The sequence below is a fragment of the Choloepus didactylus genome, chromosome 9, assembly GCF_015220235.1.
Source record: "Choloepus didactylus isolate mChoDid1 chromosome 9, mChoDid1.pri, whole genome shotgun sequence".
Taxonomy (NCBI): Eukaryota; Metazoa; Chordata; class Mammalia; order Pilosa; family Megalonychidae; genus Choloepus; species Choloepus didactylus.
The window spans coordinates 50,856-68,048 of record NC_051315.1 but is presented as its reverse complement, the minus strand read 5'-3'; positions in this window follow the sequence as shown (position 1 = coordinate 68,048).

The window sequence follows — 17,193 nt, the reverse complement described above, 5'->3', positions numbered from 1 at the left end:
ATATAATATTTTTAAAGCATTAGATGTCCTTTTATATCAATATATTGCATCTCCTTTACATATGAAACATGTTTAACTTTAAAAATTAAAAATACATGAGATTATTATCATTAACATTTCAGTAATAAACCAAACAATGTTTTGAAATATACAGTAACTTGTCTAGGAGCATAATTTTCTAATTAATATAGAACTAGTAAAACCCTTAAATTATCACCAACATTCATATTAAGGATTTTTCTCATTAGTTAGATGCACAGTTCCAAAGTATGAAAGCTATCTTTGAGAAAAGGTAATAATTTAATATATAAGATATATATATTAATAATCAAAGCAAATATTTGGTTACTAGGCCAGACATTTCTCTCAGTAATCTTATTGAGATTTATTTTTAGACTTTTAGATCTCCAAGTATTATAATTTAAATCTATTCAAATACTAATATACATAAATTATATAACACATTGGAGAATACATTAAAAGTAGTAATTCTATTAAAATGATATAGATGCATTTTTCTAGATCAAGAAAATTGTTTGCCTTAAGATCATTTTCTATAATGAATCCAAGTTTTAATAAATAGAAATTCAATACTACGTAATAGAATGATAATTTAATCTAATTAATTAATGTTCTTATTAGTAATATAACTCATTATATTTATTACACAGGTGAATAGTCACTATTTTAGGACAGAAAATAAAATACATTAATTAGCTTGTTATTAATTAATTCATATGTTTTTATTAAATGGCTTGTTAAAAGCTCTAAATCAGCCTTGTCCAATAGAACTATAAGTCAAAATGCATATGTAATTCAACACTTTCTGGAAGCCACTTAAAATTAATTTTTATAATCTATTTTTCAACCAACGTATTCAATATGACTTCTACATGTAATCAATATGAAGTTGTAATGGGATATTATTGGGATATTATTAATGGGATACTTTTTTTTTTCAAACTAAGTCTTTGAACTCTGGTGTGCATGTTACACTTAAAATACATTTCAGTTTGGTCTGAGCCTCTGAGGGAGCTCTTTCATGTGTTCAGTGTGTCTAGTGGCCTCCATATTATAAAGGGTAGCTCTAACTTTAAGCCTAATCAATAACCTACGTAGTAGAAAACATACACTCTTCATACCTGAAAGACTGTTGATGATGTAATAAGATGCTTTCAAATATATGGCACCTGTCAGTAGTAACAGATGTCTAGACCAGTTTTAGGGAAAGGACCTGTAAAATAGAAACAGGGGAGGGACTGAGAGAAGCAAAAGAACTGCTAGTCTGTCCAACCCTACAGTCCTGCTTTGACTTGTGAAGGACTGTGCACGCACATACACACACACACACACACACACACACACACACACACATATGGAAGGGAAGGCTTCTTTGCGCTGGGTGATGATCAACACAGAGTAAATTGAAATGTACAGTAACTTGACTTAGAGGGTAATTTTCTAATTAATATGGAACTAGAGAAACTATTCAAGGGGAAGTTTGTGTTCCCCTTGTGAGAGTATTCAAGGGGAAGTATGTTTCCCCAATTTTCAGAGATGCCATCCTATGACGCCTAGATTGAGAGAGCTGGTGCTCACTCCGCGGTTGTGTCCGCCAGCTGTGCCACCCTAAGGTCTCCTGTTACCCAGGGCAGGGGCATAGGTGAATCCAGGTCAGAGTCATAGGAAAAACAAGGAGCCGCGCAGCCAATCGGATGCGGAGAGCAGGTCTCCTGAGAGGGAAGTCGGGGAGGGGAGACCTCGAGCTGCCGGTGTGTCCGGCTCCCTCCTTCCCCAGGATCTCTAACAGCGCTTCTCCATCTCTTCGCAGGCTTGGTGGCGGAGCGCTGGGAGGGACCCAGAGCAGGGGAGGGCAGGAGCCCGGGACGCAGGTCCCGGCGCGCCCAGCAGCGCAGGGGGCGCTCTTGATCCGCGTTTGGCCGCCCCTCTGGCCCTTGCCCGCCCGATCAGCCCTCTAGGAGTCTGTCCTCTCTGCATCGAGTCCCCGCCAGCCTCTCCAAAGGGGAGGTGCATTTGGTACTTGTGCTCCGGGCGTGAACCAACAGGACTTCCCATGCTCTGTGGTTTTCCGGTGGACTCGGGAACAAGGATTGTGAAGTGCGCTCGAGAATCGCTCGAGGACCTGGGAGCTTCCTCTCTCTTATTTTGGTGGGGGTGATTTTCTAACTGCTTGTGAAAGCGGCCTCTCCGCCTCCGCACCTGCAACTTGTTTTGGTTTCTTCTCAGTCCTGTGAGTGCTGTTCCAACATCAAAGTTTTTCTCCGTTACCCGAAAAAATATATGCTTTTATCCATAATTCTCCTCCCCCCTGCACTGTCTCTGCCAGTCCTCTCTGTGCGGTGAGTGGATAGCGGGGCGCGCAGTGTGGCAGCGGCGACGGAGATTGGCGCGATCAGGCGAAGCAGAAGGGAAGGAGCTGCTGCCAGAGGCTCCCTGGGTGACCCTTTGGCAGGCAGAGGAACTGGATAAGGGCGCAGAAGAGGAGCTGGAACCTCTCGGAACTCCGATATCTGAAAACTGGATTTTAATGATCATTCTGGTTGTGCGTCTCTGTCTCCTCTTCTTATTTGGTAACTAGTGGAGAGAAGCGCTTGGCTGGAGCGCTCTGCGGGACCCAGACTCCTAGGCTGCTCGGGATCTGTGCGTCTGTTGCTGCAGAAGGAGCAGAGGGAAGGGCGCCAGCATATGCTTACAGGAGCCCCGAGGTAGGCAAGGGGGTGGGAGTCTGAATGGAGCGCTCAGCTCAGATTCCAAGAGAGGGTGTCAGGTTTCATGGAGCCAAGGCCTTCTTCTCTCCCTCATCTCTCATCGCACCCTCCTTTTCGGATGCAGGCTCAGGAATAACCAAACCCAGGACACCCTCGAGGTGGACTGTCTTTCCCTGGCTCATCGCCTGAATGCCTTGCCCCCTGCATTTGGTCATATTGGGCATACGTGAGCTTCTCCAGAAAGTTGATAGCAGGCAGATCTTAAGGAGGTCTAAGCTGATTTTATTCAGTTTCTTGAAAGATGTGTTTCCTGAGGGTAAGAATTATGGGAAGTAAGTGTCAGTGTCAATAGCAGCTTGGAAATCATCTTCATTTTTCCCTAAAAGTTTTCTCCCTGCAAGTTTTCTTATGATTCATATAATATAGTGCATAGAGATGTGGCTTGCTCCAGTATGTGCAAACCTGAGTGGTGCCTCACCCCCTTCTATTTTAAAATATTAGATGTGAAGGGCATGGCAGTTTTCTTTCTTCTTCCTTCCCTTCTTTCTACCTTCCTCCTTTTCTCTTTCCCTCCCCCCATATCTATCTATCTCTCTCTCTCTCTCTCTCTCCTCTCTCTCTCTCTCTCTCTCTCTCTCTCTCTCTCTCTCTCTCTCTCTCTCTCATTCCTGTGCTGCCTAAGTAACAAACCACTGTGAGTGTAAAGAGAATGGAACAGTTGTACAAACTGCAGGGATTATAAAATATTTTGCAGTTTTCAGCCTTGCCTGAACATTTAATTTAAATACATGGTCCTTTTTGGTTGAGAGAGGTAACTTGATGTAGAACTGAATCTGGGGTGCAATCCAGCATGGGAAGATTTTGTACATAGTATGTGTAAATGATCCCTACTGTTTCATATTAGCTAATAACAAGAATTACATGAAGTGATAAAAATAGCCCTTGATAGTTTTGCAAATGATATTTGTGAACTCTGGGGAAATAAAAAAGAAAAATCAAAATTGAAACTTATGTGGCAAGTATATGGATGCATAAATGAAAACAGAAAGACAAGTTAACTTTAAGTGGGTGGTTTATTGACAGTCAGTGGCTGGGATTTCATATCTACATATGGTAATCAGTGAAATAAATGAACCAGTTAGTATCCTGAGCTTTCAGTACTTGGTTCTATAGAGAGACTGCTGTTACATTTCATTTCTGATTTCATTTGTGGGAATCGATTAATGTTGGATGCATTTTTTTCACTTCGTTACACCTGTGAACTGTAGATTCTAGGATGCCCTGTAAAGCAAGGGAGACAAGATCCAAGATCTAGCCTCATTGAACAATATCATATCTGTTCTGCAAAGTATGCTTCACTTAATGTGCAATTAGTGGGATCTAGAGCTGGGTTTTGTTTCGTTTGTTTGTTTTTCTTGGCCCTGCTTCTATACACTTGATGCTTTCAGTCTAGATCCTTTTTTATCTCCCTCTGTGTTATAGGCCATGCCACTCATGTGTTTTTTTCTCAAAGGGCAGCTCTGAGTTGAGGTTGCCCTGTATTGAAATAAGTTCAATCTTTGACAGTATATTTTGTGCAGTTGCTGGAGGGACAGCTGAGCCAGGTGGAGAAGAGGAAGCTAGAGTACAATTGAAATGATGAGACTAATATTAAGTCCAGCATGGACTGGACTTCAGAGAACTGGGACACTACAGAAAAGAAGGAAATAAGTCCAAGTTCTGAGATGTATGTGTGTATGTTTAGAGTGTGGATTATTTTCAGAATAAATCAGCCCCCCTAACTTAGATCTGCATGAGAGGTTTATCGCAGAGCACAGGATTCTTCCTTGATAAATGCTTTGAAGAGAATTGAGAATCCCAAGAGAATAAACAACTCTCATTTGTAGTCATTGACTTTCAAATAAAGTTTTTAGACTTTGGGTCAAGAATAATTTTTCTCAAATTTTAGAGCACATAAAACAGTAGCAGGGGATGCATAACAATTTAGATTTATTATCCCTGACATCTGAGAAACTGGTTTACAAGGAGACAATTAGCTGCATGCATTTAACACCACAGGATGATTCCCATTCTTTTAGTTCAAGAATTGTCCTGTGAAAAACTCAAGCCTAGCGTTTATGAGTCTGCTTTATTGAGGGAGATATCACACAAATAAATTAATCTGAAAACTTTCCTCAGTATTTGTTATCTCCTTGAATTATTCTTGTTTTCCATTACCAATGCCATTATTATGCCATGTCTGTCCTGCTAGGAAACAGCTATTCTCAAATACCAAACTTCTATAATTTGCAGTGCTGAATTATGACATTTGGAGATTTAAAACAAGGAGGCACTAATATTGAGGTATTGGGAATGTTTCAAGATTATTGAGATCTTAAGTTAAAAAAACAAAACAAAACAACATGCTGGTGGGTTTGGCTAGTTTATAGCTTTAACTAAAAGTTAAAATGATCCCTTCCTCACTGGAGAGAAGATACTTTGTAAAATGCTAGTGTATTTTTTCATATTTTATGTATTTATCTTTTCCTAATAGTGCAAAGAAATCCAGATAGCTTACATGAACTTATACAAAGACAAATTAAAACTTAAAATTCTACAGTCAAGTTTTTCTCTTATATTGCTTTATTCCAGTTAATAAAACTTCACAAAGTTAATTAGTGAAATTGTGAACACGGGGAAATTGGTCATTTCTTTATTTGTTTTGCCTTTTTTTTTTTTTTTTTTTTTGTAATAGATATGTCAAGAAATTCCTGGTTTATCCACCTTTTTTCCAGACAAAGGATATTGGCCATTTATTAACTTGGACTTCAGTTTCTGTAGTGTTCATTGACAATTTGGGTATTAGACTTCTCAATTATTTTTTTTTTTTTTTTTTTTTTTTTATTATAATATTCCATTTATGAAATTTTTAGAAAAGGCAAATCCAGAAAGCAGATCAGTATTTGCCCCAGGCTAAGAGTGGGAACTGGCAGCAAATGGCACAAGCAAACTTTTAGACTGATAGAAATACTCTTAAACTGAACTGTGGTAATAGTTCACTTTTTTTTTTTTTTTTTTTTTTTTTTTTTTTATCATCATTTTATTGAGATATATTCACATACCACGCAGTCATACAAAACAAATTGTACTTTCGATTGTTTACAGTACCATTACATAGTTGTACATTCATCACCTAAATCAATCCCTGACACCTTCATTAGCACACACACAAAAATAACAAGAATAATAATTAGAGTGAAAAAGAGCAATTGAAGTAAAAAAGAACACTGGGTACCTTTGTCTGTTTGTTTCCTTCCCCTACTTTTCTACACATCCATCCATAAACTAGACAAAGTGGTGTTTGGTCCTTATGGCTTTCCCAATCCCATTGTCACCCCTCATAAGCTACATTTTTATACAACTGTCTTCGAGATTCATGGGTTCTGGGTTGCAGTTTGATAGTTTCAGGTATCCACCACCAGCTACCCCAATTCTTTAGAACCTAAAAAGGGTTGTCTAAAGTGTGCATAAGAGTGCCCACCAGAGTGACCTCTCGGCTCCTTTTGGAATCTCTCTGCCACTGAAGCTTATTTCATTTCCTTTCACATCCCCCTTTTGGTCAAGAAGATGTTCTCCGTCCCACGGTGCCAGGTCTACATTCCTCCCTGGGAGTCATATTCCACGTTACCAGGGAGATTCACTTCCCTGGGTGTCTGATCCCACGTAGGGGGGAGGGCAGTGATTTCACCTTTCAAGTTGGCTTAGCCAGAGAGAGAGGGCCACATCTGAGCAACAAAGAGGCATTCAGGAGGAGACTCTTAGGCACAAATACAGGGAGGCCTAGCCTCTCCTTTACAGCAACCGTCTTCCCAAGGGTAAAACTTATGGTAGAGGGCTCAACCCATCAAACCACCAGTCCCCTATGTCTGTGGTCATGTTAGCAACCATGGAGGTGGGGTAGGCGAATACCCCTGCATTCTCCACAGGCTCCTCAAGGGGGCACTACATCTTTTTTTTTTTTTTTTTTTTTTTTCCCCTTGTTTGTCTTTTTTCTTTTCTTTTTTTTTTTTTTTTTTTTTTTTTTTAACTTTCCCTTCTTTTTTCAAATCACCTGTATGAAAAAAAAAGTTTAAAAGAAAACAAACATACAATAAAAGAGCATTTCAAAGAGACCATAGCAAGGGAGTAAGAAAAAGACAACTAACCTAAGATAACTGCTTAACTTCCAACATGTTCCTACTTTACCCCAAGAAAGTTACATAATATAGCAACATTTCAGTGAACTTGTTCCTACTACAACCATCAGAAATTAACAGACCATAGTCATTTCTGGGCATCCCCAGAACGTTAAATAGCTTATCTGTTCTTCCTGGATTATTGTTCCCCCTTCCTTAATTGCTCTCTACTGCTAGTTCCCCTACATTCTACATTATAAACCATTTGTTTTACATTTTTCAAAGTTCACATTAGTGGTAGCATATAATATTTCTCTTTTTGTGCCTGGCTTATTTCGCTCAGCATTATGTCCTCAAGGTTCATCCATGTTGTCATATGTTTCACCAGATCGTTCCTTCTTACTGCCGCGTAGTATTCCATCGTGTGTATATACCACATTTTATTTATCCACTCATCTGTCGAAGGACATTTGGGTTGTTTCCATCTCTTGGCAATTGTGAATAATGCTGCTATGAACATTGGCGTGCAGATATCTGTTCGTGTCACTGCTTTCCGATCTTCCGGGTATATACCGAGGAGTGCAATCGCTGGATCGAATGGTAGCTCTATATCTAGTTTTCTAAGGAACTGCCAGACTGACTTCCAGAGTGGCTGAACCATTATACAGTCCCACCAACAATGAATAAGAGTTCCAATTTCTCCACATCCCCTCCAGCATTTGTAGTTTCCTGTTTGTTTAATGGCAGCCATTCTAACCGGTGTTAGATGGTATCTCATTGTGGTCTTAATTTGCATCTCTCTAATAGCTAGTGAAGCTGAACATTTTTTCATGTGTTTCTTGGCCATTTGTATTTCCTCTTCAGAGAACTGTCTTTTCATATCTTTTGCCCATTTTATAATTGGGCTGTCTGTACTATTGTCATTGAGTTGTAGGATTTCTTTGTATATGCAAGATATCAGTCTTTTGTCAGATACATGGTTTCCAAAAATTTTTTCCCATTGAGTTGGCTGCCTCTTTACCTTTTTGAGAAATTCCTTTGAGGTGCAGAAACTTCTAAGCTTGAGGAGTTCCCATTTATCTATTTTCTCTTTTGTTGCTTGTGCTTTGGGTGTAAAGTCTAGGAAGTGGCCTCCTAATACAAGGTCTTGAAGATGTTTTCCTACATTATCTTCTAGGAGTTTTATGGTACTTTCTTTTATATTGAGATCTTTGGTCCATTTTGAGTTAATTTTTGTGTAGGGGGTGAGGTAGGGGTCCTCTTTCATTCTTTTGGATATGGATATCCAACTCTCCCAGCCCCATTTGTTGAAAAGACCATTATGGCTCAGTTCGGTGACTTTGGGGGCCTTATCAAAGATCAGTCGGCCATAGATCTGAGGGTCTATCTCTGAATTCTCAATTCGATTCCATTGATCTATATGTCTATCTTTGTGCCAGTACCATGCTGTTTTGGCAACTGTGGCTTTATAATAAGCTTCAAAGTCAGGGAGTGTAAGTCCTCCCACTTCGTTTTTCTTTTTTAGAGTGTCTTTAGCAATTCGAGGCATCTTCCCTTTCCAAATAAATTTGATAACTAGCTTTTCCAAGTCTGCAAAGTAGGTTGTTGGAATTTTGATTGGGATTGCATTGAATCTGTAGATGAGTTTGGGTAGAATTGACATCTTAATGACATTTAGCCTTCCTATCCATGAACATGGAATATTTTTCCATCTTTTAAGGTCCCCTTCTATTTCTTTTAGTAGAGTTATGTAGTTTTCTTTGTATAGGTCTTTTACATCTTTGGTTAAGTTGATTCCTAGGTACTTGATTTTTTTAGTTGCTATTGAAAATGGTATCTTTTTCTTGAGTGTCTCTTCAGTTTGTTCATTTCTAGCATATAGAAACATTACTGACTTATGTGCATTAATCTTGTATCCCGCTACTTTGCTAAATTTGTTTATTAGCTCTAGTAGGTGTATCGTTGATTTCTCAGGGTTTTCTAGATATAAGATCATATCATCTGCAAACAATGACAGTTTTACTTCTTCTTTTCCAATTTGGATGCCTTTTATTTCTTTGTCTTGCTGGATTGCCCTGGCTAGCACTTCCAGCACAATGTTGAATAACAGTGGTGACAGCGGGCATCCTTGTCTTGTTCCTGATCTTAGAGGGAAGGCTTTCAGTCTCTCACCATTGAGTACTATGCTGGCTGTGGGTTTTTCATATATGCTCTTTATCATGTTGAGGAAGTTTCCTTCAATTCCTACCTTTTGAAGTGTTTTTATCAAAAACGGATGTTGGATTTTGTCAAATGCTTTTTCAGCATCTATTGAGATGATCAATTGATTTTTCCCTTTCGAGTTTTTAATGTGTTGTAATACATTGATTGTTTTTCTGATGTTAAACCATCCTTGCATGCCTGGAATGAACCCCACTTGGTCATGGTGTATGATTTTTTTAATGTGTCTTTGGATTCGATTTGCAAGTATTTTGTTGAGGATTTTTGCATCTATATTCATTAGGGAGATTGGCCGGTAGTTTTCCTTTTTTGTAGCATCTTTGCCTGGTTTTGGTATTAGATTGATGTTAGCTTCATAAAATGAGTTAGGTAGTGTTCCATTTTTTTCAATGTTTTGAAAGAGTTTGAGTAAGATTGGTGTCAGTTCTTTCTGGAAAGTTTGGTAGAATTCCCCTGTGAAGCCATCTGGCCCTGGGCATTTATTTGTGGGAAGATTTTTGATGACTGATTGGATCTCTTTGCTTGTGATGGGTTGGTTGAGGTCTTCTATTTCTTCTCTGGTCAGTCTAGGTTGTTCATATGTTTCCAGGAAATTGTCCATTTCTTCTACATTATCCAGTTTGTTGCCATACAGTTGTTCATAATATCCTCTTATAATTTTTTTAATTTCTTCAGGATCTGCAGTTATGTCACCTTTTTCATTCATTATTTTGTTTATATGGGTCTTCTCTCTTTTTGATTTTGTCAGTCTAGCTAGGGGCTTGTCAATCTTGTTGATCTTCTCAAAGAACCAACTTTTGGTGATATTTATCCTTTCTATTGTTTTTTTGTTCTCTATGTCATTTATTTCTGCTTTAATCCTTGTTATTTCTTTTCTTCTACTTGGTTTAGGATTGGTTTGCTGTTCATTTTCTAGCTTCTTCAGTTGATCCATTAGTTCTTTGATTTTGGCTCTTTCTTCCTTTTTAATATATGCGTTTAGTGCTATAAATTTCCCCCTTAGCACTGCTTTTGCTGCATCCCATAGGTTTTGGTATGTTGTGTTCTCATTTTCATTCGTCTCTATATATTTAGCAATTTCTCTTGCTATTTCTTCTTTAACCCACTGATTGTTTAGGAGTGTGTTGTTTAACCTCCAGGTATTTGTGAATTTTCTAAGTCTCTGATGGTTATTGACTTCTAATTGTATTCCATTGTGGTCAGAGAATGTGCTTTGAATAATTTCAATCTTTTTAAATTTATTGAGGCTTGTTTTATGTCCCAGCATATGATCTATTCTGGAGAAAGTTCCGTGAGCACTAGAAAGTATGTGTATCCTGGTGATTTGGGATGTAATGTCCTGTAGATGTCTGTTAAATCTAATTCATTTATCAGATTGTTTAGGTTTTCAATTTCCTTATTGGTCTTCTGTCTGGTTGATCTATCTATAGGAGAGAGTGATGTGTTGAAGTCTCCCACAATTATTGTGGAAACATCAATTGCTTCCTTTAGTTTTGCCAATGTTTCTCTCATGTATTTTGTGGCACCTTGATTGGGTGCATAGACATTTACGATTGTTATTTCTTCTTGCTGAATTGCCCCTTTTATTAGTATGTAGTGGCCTTCTTTGTCTCTCAAAACATCCCTGCATTTGAAGTCTATTTTATCTGAGATTAATATTGCTACACCTGCTTTCTTTTGGCTGTAGCTTGCATGAAATATTTTTTTCCATCCTTTCACTTTCAATTTCTTTGTGTCCCTGTGTCTAAGATGAGTCTCTTGTATGCAACATATTGATGGTTCATTTTTTTTGATCCATTCTGCGAATCTATATCTTTTAATTGGGGAGTTTAATCCATTTACATTCAACGTTAAAACCGTGAAGGCATTTCTTGAATCGGCCATCTTATCCTTTGGATTATGTTTGCCATATTTTTCCCTCTCTCTATTAATATCCTTTATTGTACCCATACCGAATCTCTTTAGTACTGAACCTTTCTCCAAGTCTCTCTGTCCTGTCTTTGTTTCTCTGTCTGTAGGGCTCCCTTTAGTATCTCCAGTAGGGCAGGTCTCTTGTTAGCAAATTCTCTCAGCATTTCTTTGTCTGTGAAAAATTTAAGCTCTCCCTCAAATTTGAAGGAGAGCTTTGCTGGATAAAGTATTCTTGGCTGGAAATTCCTCTCTCTCAGAATTTTAAATATATCGTGCCATTGCCTTCTCGCCTCCATGGTGGCTGCTGAGTAGTCACTACTTAGTCTTATGCTGTTTCCTTTGTATGTGGTGAATTGCTTTTCTCTTGCTGCTTTCAGAACTTGCTCCTTCTCTTCTATGTTTGACAGTGTGATCAGTATATGTCTCGGAGTGGGTTTTTTTTGGATTTATTCTATTTGGAGTTCGCTGAGCATTTATGATTTGTGTATTTATGTTGTTTAGAAGATTTGGGAAGTTTTCCCCAACAATTTCTTTGAATACTCTTCCTAGACCTTTACCCTTTTCTTCCCCTTCTGGGACACCAATGAGTCTTATATTCGGACGTTTCATATTATCTATCATATCCCTGAGGTCCATTTCGAGTTTTTCAATTTTTTTCCCCATTCTTTCTTTTATGCTTTCATTTTCCATTCTGTCATCTTCCAGGTCACTGATTCGTTGTTCAACTTCCTCTAGTCTTGTACTATGAGTGTCCAGAATCTTTTTAATTTGGTCAACAGTTTCTTTAATTTCCATAAGATCATCCATTTTTTTATTTAGTCTTGCAATGTCTTCTTTATGCTCTTCTAGGGTCTTCTTGATTTCCTTCATATCCCGTACTAGGGTCTCATTGTTCATCTTTAGATCTTTGAGTAGCTGCTCTAGGTGTGTCTCTTCTGGTCTTTTGATTTGGGTGCTTGGGCTTGGGTTATCCATATCGTCTGGTTTTTTCATATGCTTTATAATTTTCTGTTGTTTTTGGCCTCGTGGCATTTGCTGTCCTGATAGGGTTCTTTTAGGGTTTGTAGACCAGTTTGAAGTCCTTATCTCTAATTTATCAGATCTACAGCTTCGTGGAGTACACTTTCTCTAACTAACCAGCAGGTGGCGTCCACGAGCCACCTGTTCTCCACAAGCCAGATCTCCCCTGCTTAGCCTTTTTGGTGAGTGGGGGAGTGAGTCTTGTGGGGCCCAATTGGTGTCCCAAGCTTGCGTGTGTAGTTGGTGTTGCCTGCCCTGTATGTGGGGCGTGTTTCTGGGCAGTCGGGGAGAGGGGGGGTGGCCCTAACAATCAAATCTCCCTGATGATCCTAGAGTTTTAAAGCTACTGCAATAGTCTAATCCTTCAGTTCAGTCCTGCCACAGTTTGTCTCTGCCACTGACCCACAAGTCTTTGGTATTGGCGTATGGCTCCTGAGACTTGCAAGTGGGCCCCTCTTCCAGGCTGTGCACCCCGGGTCCTCTGTTGAGGGATGACTGTGCTATGTCACAGGTGAGTGCCGTCCCCCCAGGGCAGTTCTGGGCTGCTGGGCTGTGTTGGGAGGCTCCCAGTCTGCTCAAATGATGGCTGAATGGGGCTCTGTTAATTCACACTGCTCCCCCTTCCCAGCTCTGGGACATTCAGCTGAGGTTGCAGGGAAGGCTAATGTCCACGCCCAGTTTTGTGGTGTGTGCCTGTTATTTGAAGCACTTCCGTCACACTGGGTTGTCTGGGGCAGCTCTGGGCTATGGGGCTGGCGATGGGCAGGAGTGTTTCCTGTCCACCAGGATGGTGGCTGTGAGCGGACACCCCCCTTTTCTTGGGAAGTTGTGTTGTTTAGTGAATTTTCTCAGCCACTGGATTATTGCCTTTTGTCTCAGAGCTCTCTTAGTTCTGCTCTTGACTTGACGTGCCCAAATTTCAATTCTTTGAAGCTTTCTGTATTGAGCTTCTTAGAGTAATTGTTTTAGAAAAAGCAAAAAGGATTTAAAAAAAAAAAAAAAAAAAAAAAAAAAACGGCCCTCCACAGAGATATAATGGGTTATTGAAATGCTAATAGACAAAGCAACCAGGGCCATTAAGGAAAGGTGCCCTGGGCAGAGAGATCAGCCTTGCTTCGGGATTTGCATATGCGCCTCAAGGCCTGATCTCCGCCCTTCCCCTTTCTGTGTTCACCAGAACTCCAAAAATCCTCTGCTTTTACTTTGGAGCTTCTCGTGTTGTTTTCCTTCTATGCCCGTCTCCTCTCTGCTGGGCTGGCTGCTCTCAGAGTCTCTGGTGTCTGGCCTCAGTCTATCTATGGTTGGAGTTTGAATCAGTAGAATGAGTTTCCGATGAGAGCAGCCACTGCAATTCTCCCTTCTCCTTCCTGGAGCTGACAGCCCCTCCTCCCCCGGGACTGAGCCTGGCAGGGAGGGGCGCGGGTCCCCTGGCCGCAAAAACTTACAGATTTCGCTGATCTCAGCAGTTCCACGTTTTCATGAGTGTTGTATGAAGTATGCCCAAAGACAGATTGCTCTGTGGTGTCCAGTCCACGCAGTTCCTGGCTTTTTACCTACTTTCCTGGAGGAGTAACTAAAACATACAGCTCACCAGTCTGCCATCTTGCCCCGCCTCCTCAATTATTATTTTTTAACAGTATTTTCTTTTTGACTCTACTTATACAGACTTTTTCTGCAATAGGAAGCAGTTAGTGCTTTTAATTATTTACACAGTTTGTGCAATAATAAAGATCATCACACACAGATTGAAGAAGATATTGTATTTGCTTATTTAAAATCACACACACATGTAACCCACACAGTTTAGTCTACTGGATTTTCCAGACTGTCGTATGCTGTATCAAATTGTTGGTTGACTACTGTTTTAAAATATGCGCATGTTCAAATTAAACCAATTCAGTCTGTGTTCTTTAGTGAGATATGTCCTTATAGGTAATGCATGGTGCTGGTTAATGTGAATTATAAGCTCAGTTTTGAGTTTTGTGTTCGTTTTTGTGTTTGTTGAGACTCCAACAACAACCTCTTTTAGGTGGTTGGTGGTATTCTGAGAAGTTAGAAACCTGGGAAGGAAATCACAAAATTAGTTTAAACCAGCAAAGTAACCTAACCTAACAGAGGTATGTTTTTGCTTTATTTTAATCCCAAATCACAGATATTGTGCTTGATATATTGAGATGAAACATAGTTCAAAAGCCTCCGGCATTCCTGCTCTATTTCAAGGAACATTTTTCTAAAGTAAAGGAAGCACTAATGGAAAAGACAATCTTTTTCTATGTACAAAAATATATAGAAATTTGCTCTGGAGATCTAGAAGCCCCTTTTTATGCCACATAGTGCACACTCCTCAAGGTTTGAGAGAGACTAGCCCACATGATAGCGCTATTGTGATGAATAAAACTGTCAGTAATTCTATCCTTGAGCCATCTTTAGCTACATCTGTACCAATGGGAACATTTGACTTTTCTCTAGTGATCAGTTTTCACACAGATTTTCAAACCAGTGTTTACTATCTGTAGGAAAGACTGAGTGCCCATAATTGCCAAGGATGGCCTTTTATAAAGTGATTTCCAGTCTCTCTCCAGGAGAACTTAGAAGCTACAACTCAGATCTTTTCTCTTCTCCCCCCTTTCTCTGTGCCCTGAAATAAATCACATCGTATCTATAGATGATGTCATAACCTAAGGAAATCCATGTACAACATAAAGAAACATGCTTACATAAACAGACACCTATTAACTGTAATGTTATTTATACTTTCAGCTCTGTTCTATGGTATAAAATCAGAATGTCTCCTCTTCCCTGTATACCATCTGCATTCACATTGAATTCACCCAATGCAACATGAAAAAAAAACTCTTTTGCACTAAGTTAGAACTTTAATGGATTCCTTTACAGGACTGTTTTGCTTTTAAAAAGAGGACAGTAGAAGAAGACACAGCTTAACATGTCTCCAGTGCAGCATTTTCAAGCCCTTAGATAAAAAGCCTACAACTTAAAGTCTCACAAATGTTAGACACTAGTACGTAAGGTAAGTTCTATAACATGAATGAGGTCTGCCAGTCTCTGTTACTTGGTGTTTTTTATTTGGAGTTCCAGAGCCTATTCAATAACTTAAGTCAGTTGCAAGCAAGGAATAAGAACTTGAGTATACAACTAGGATTTGGTCAAGTTTGATAGTAGGGCATTAATTAATTAATTAATTAATTAATTAATAGGGCAGAATAACTCTGGAGAACAGGAAGTGGGATTGAGGTACCAGAGATAAATCCGAAAGGTGGACAACATGTTAGATCCTCTCTCTTGCTTTGCCTGTTTGGCAAGTTTTATGAGTTTTATAGACTATAAGACAGAACTGTGATAGAAGAAATCCAAGAGACAGGACATGTCATGGTGACTGCACCGAGTCCCTATTGTCTTTGGGAGTGGAAGGAGGATATTTGCCTACGTATTTTTTGTGGTCCTTTTGCCAGAGATTTTGAGAAATTGCTTTAGATGATGCCATTTAAAAGTTCAATTGCTGGTGAAATTCTGTTTTTTGTTTCCTTAATTCTTGAAACTTTGTAACATAATGGTCTTCTAAGAATTATATCTTCGTAGTTATTTATAGAGTGAAATGGCTGTGGTTGGCCAGCCACATGATTTAAATAAAATATCTTACAAATTACATGAAAACACTCTTATACTGAGATATTTCTGGACTGCATTCTACAGCCACATAAAATAGAGTGACCTTGATGTATTGGCTTGTGCTTTAAAGATGAATAAAACATTAGAAATGACTTATGTGACTTTAGGTGTTCTCTCACTTTCCTACAATTCTTGTTTAGGAACTGTTCACTGAACTCCCCAGCTCTTTTTCGCTGTTGAATTCCTTTTAGGAATGAAGCAAGGAAGTAGAAGGAAGTTTAACTTTTGGTTACCATGTAATAGATTTAATTTTGAATGATGCACAACAGGGCTTCCTAAGTCATTTTCTCATATTGTTTTTTCCATTGGTATTACAAAATATAAGAAGAAATTATATATATGCATACACATGTTGTAAAATTTTCTCCTACATTTATTGAACTTTTTCTAACTACCACTTCCCGCCTTTCCACTCTCAATTCCTTTCCCCATTGCCACCAAGGAGAGAATTTTTTGAATGATTAATTAATTATTAAATATAAGGTGTATGCATAAATTTGATCTGATATCAATCTACACTATATTTTAAGCAACTGAATTTTTAAATGTTATAGTTGTTAATGCCTTGCAATTTATTGCAGTTGAAAAAATAATATATCAATTACTATACCACCGCTAAATTGTATATTAGCTGCAACTGTGCAATAGACCTGGAAAGCCAATACTCATTGTTTTCCATTAAGTTGTTTTCTATGAGAAATTAATATTTATTTATGGATAGCCAGATCATATTTATTTGGAAAGGGATATGGTAACAAAAAAAGTTATGCTAGTATTTATTTTTAAATGAAAATTATAATACAACATCTAAACAAAAACAAAATTCAATAGATTGCCTTGTGCCTGCAAATTATTAACAATTTTTGTTAATTGTTATGACAGTAATTAAATAATACATAATTTACTAATGTTTACAAATCTACACTTTATTTCTTAAAGCTTTTTTATATGAATATCACTATACTGGAGAAAGTCATGATTAAACTATATTGTATTTTCTGACTATGTATTGTACTGACTTATTGACAATAAAATTGTCAACGCTTAGGATACAAATATCCAAATGTGACTCTCAGAATTATTGATCTCCACTTTCTAAAATTCTGAAAATTGCAATAACTAGATGTAATAATTACTGTAATAACTAAAATGAAACATCATGCTTACTGAGTATTACTGATTTTCCCTAAGCTACTTAATTTTGTAATAGCTGAGAAAGGAAGAGTAATATTTAAAACCTTTATAGATGTGTACACTTGCTGATCTTTTTGTGAGGATAAAAGTGAGTATAAGTTGATTCCACATTTTTGTAACCAGAGCTATAAAAGTTACCTCTATGCAGATGCACAAAGACACAAATACAAATAAAACTAATATTTTAAAAGAATGTCCACAATTCTCGGACTTCCTACATAATTGTGGATTATGTGATGTGTACTTAGATCCAGGATGATATTTTTATTGATATTTAC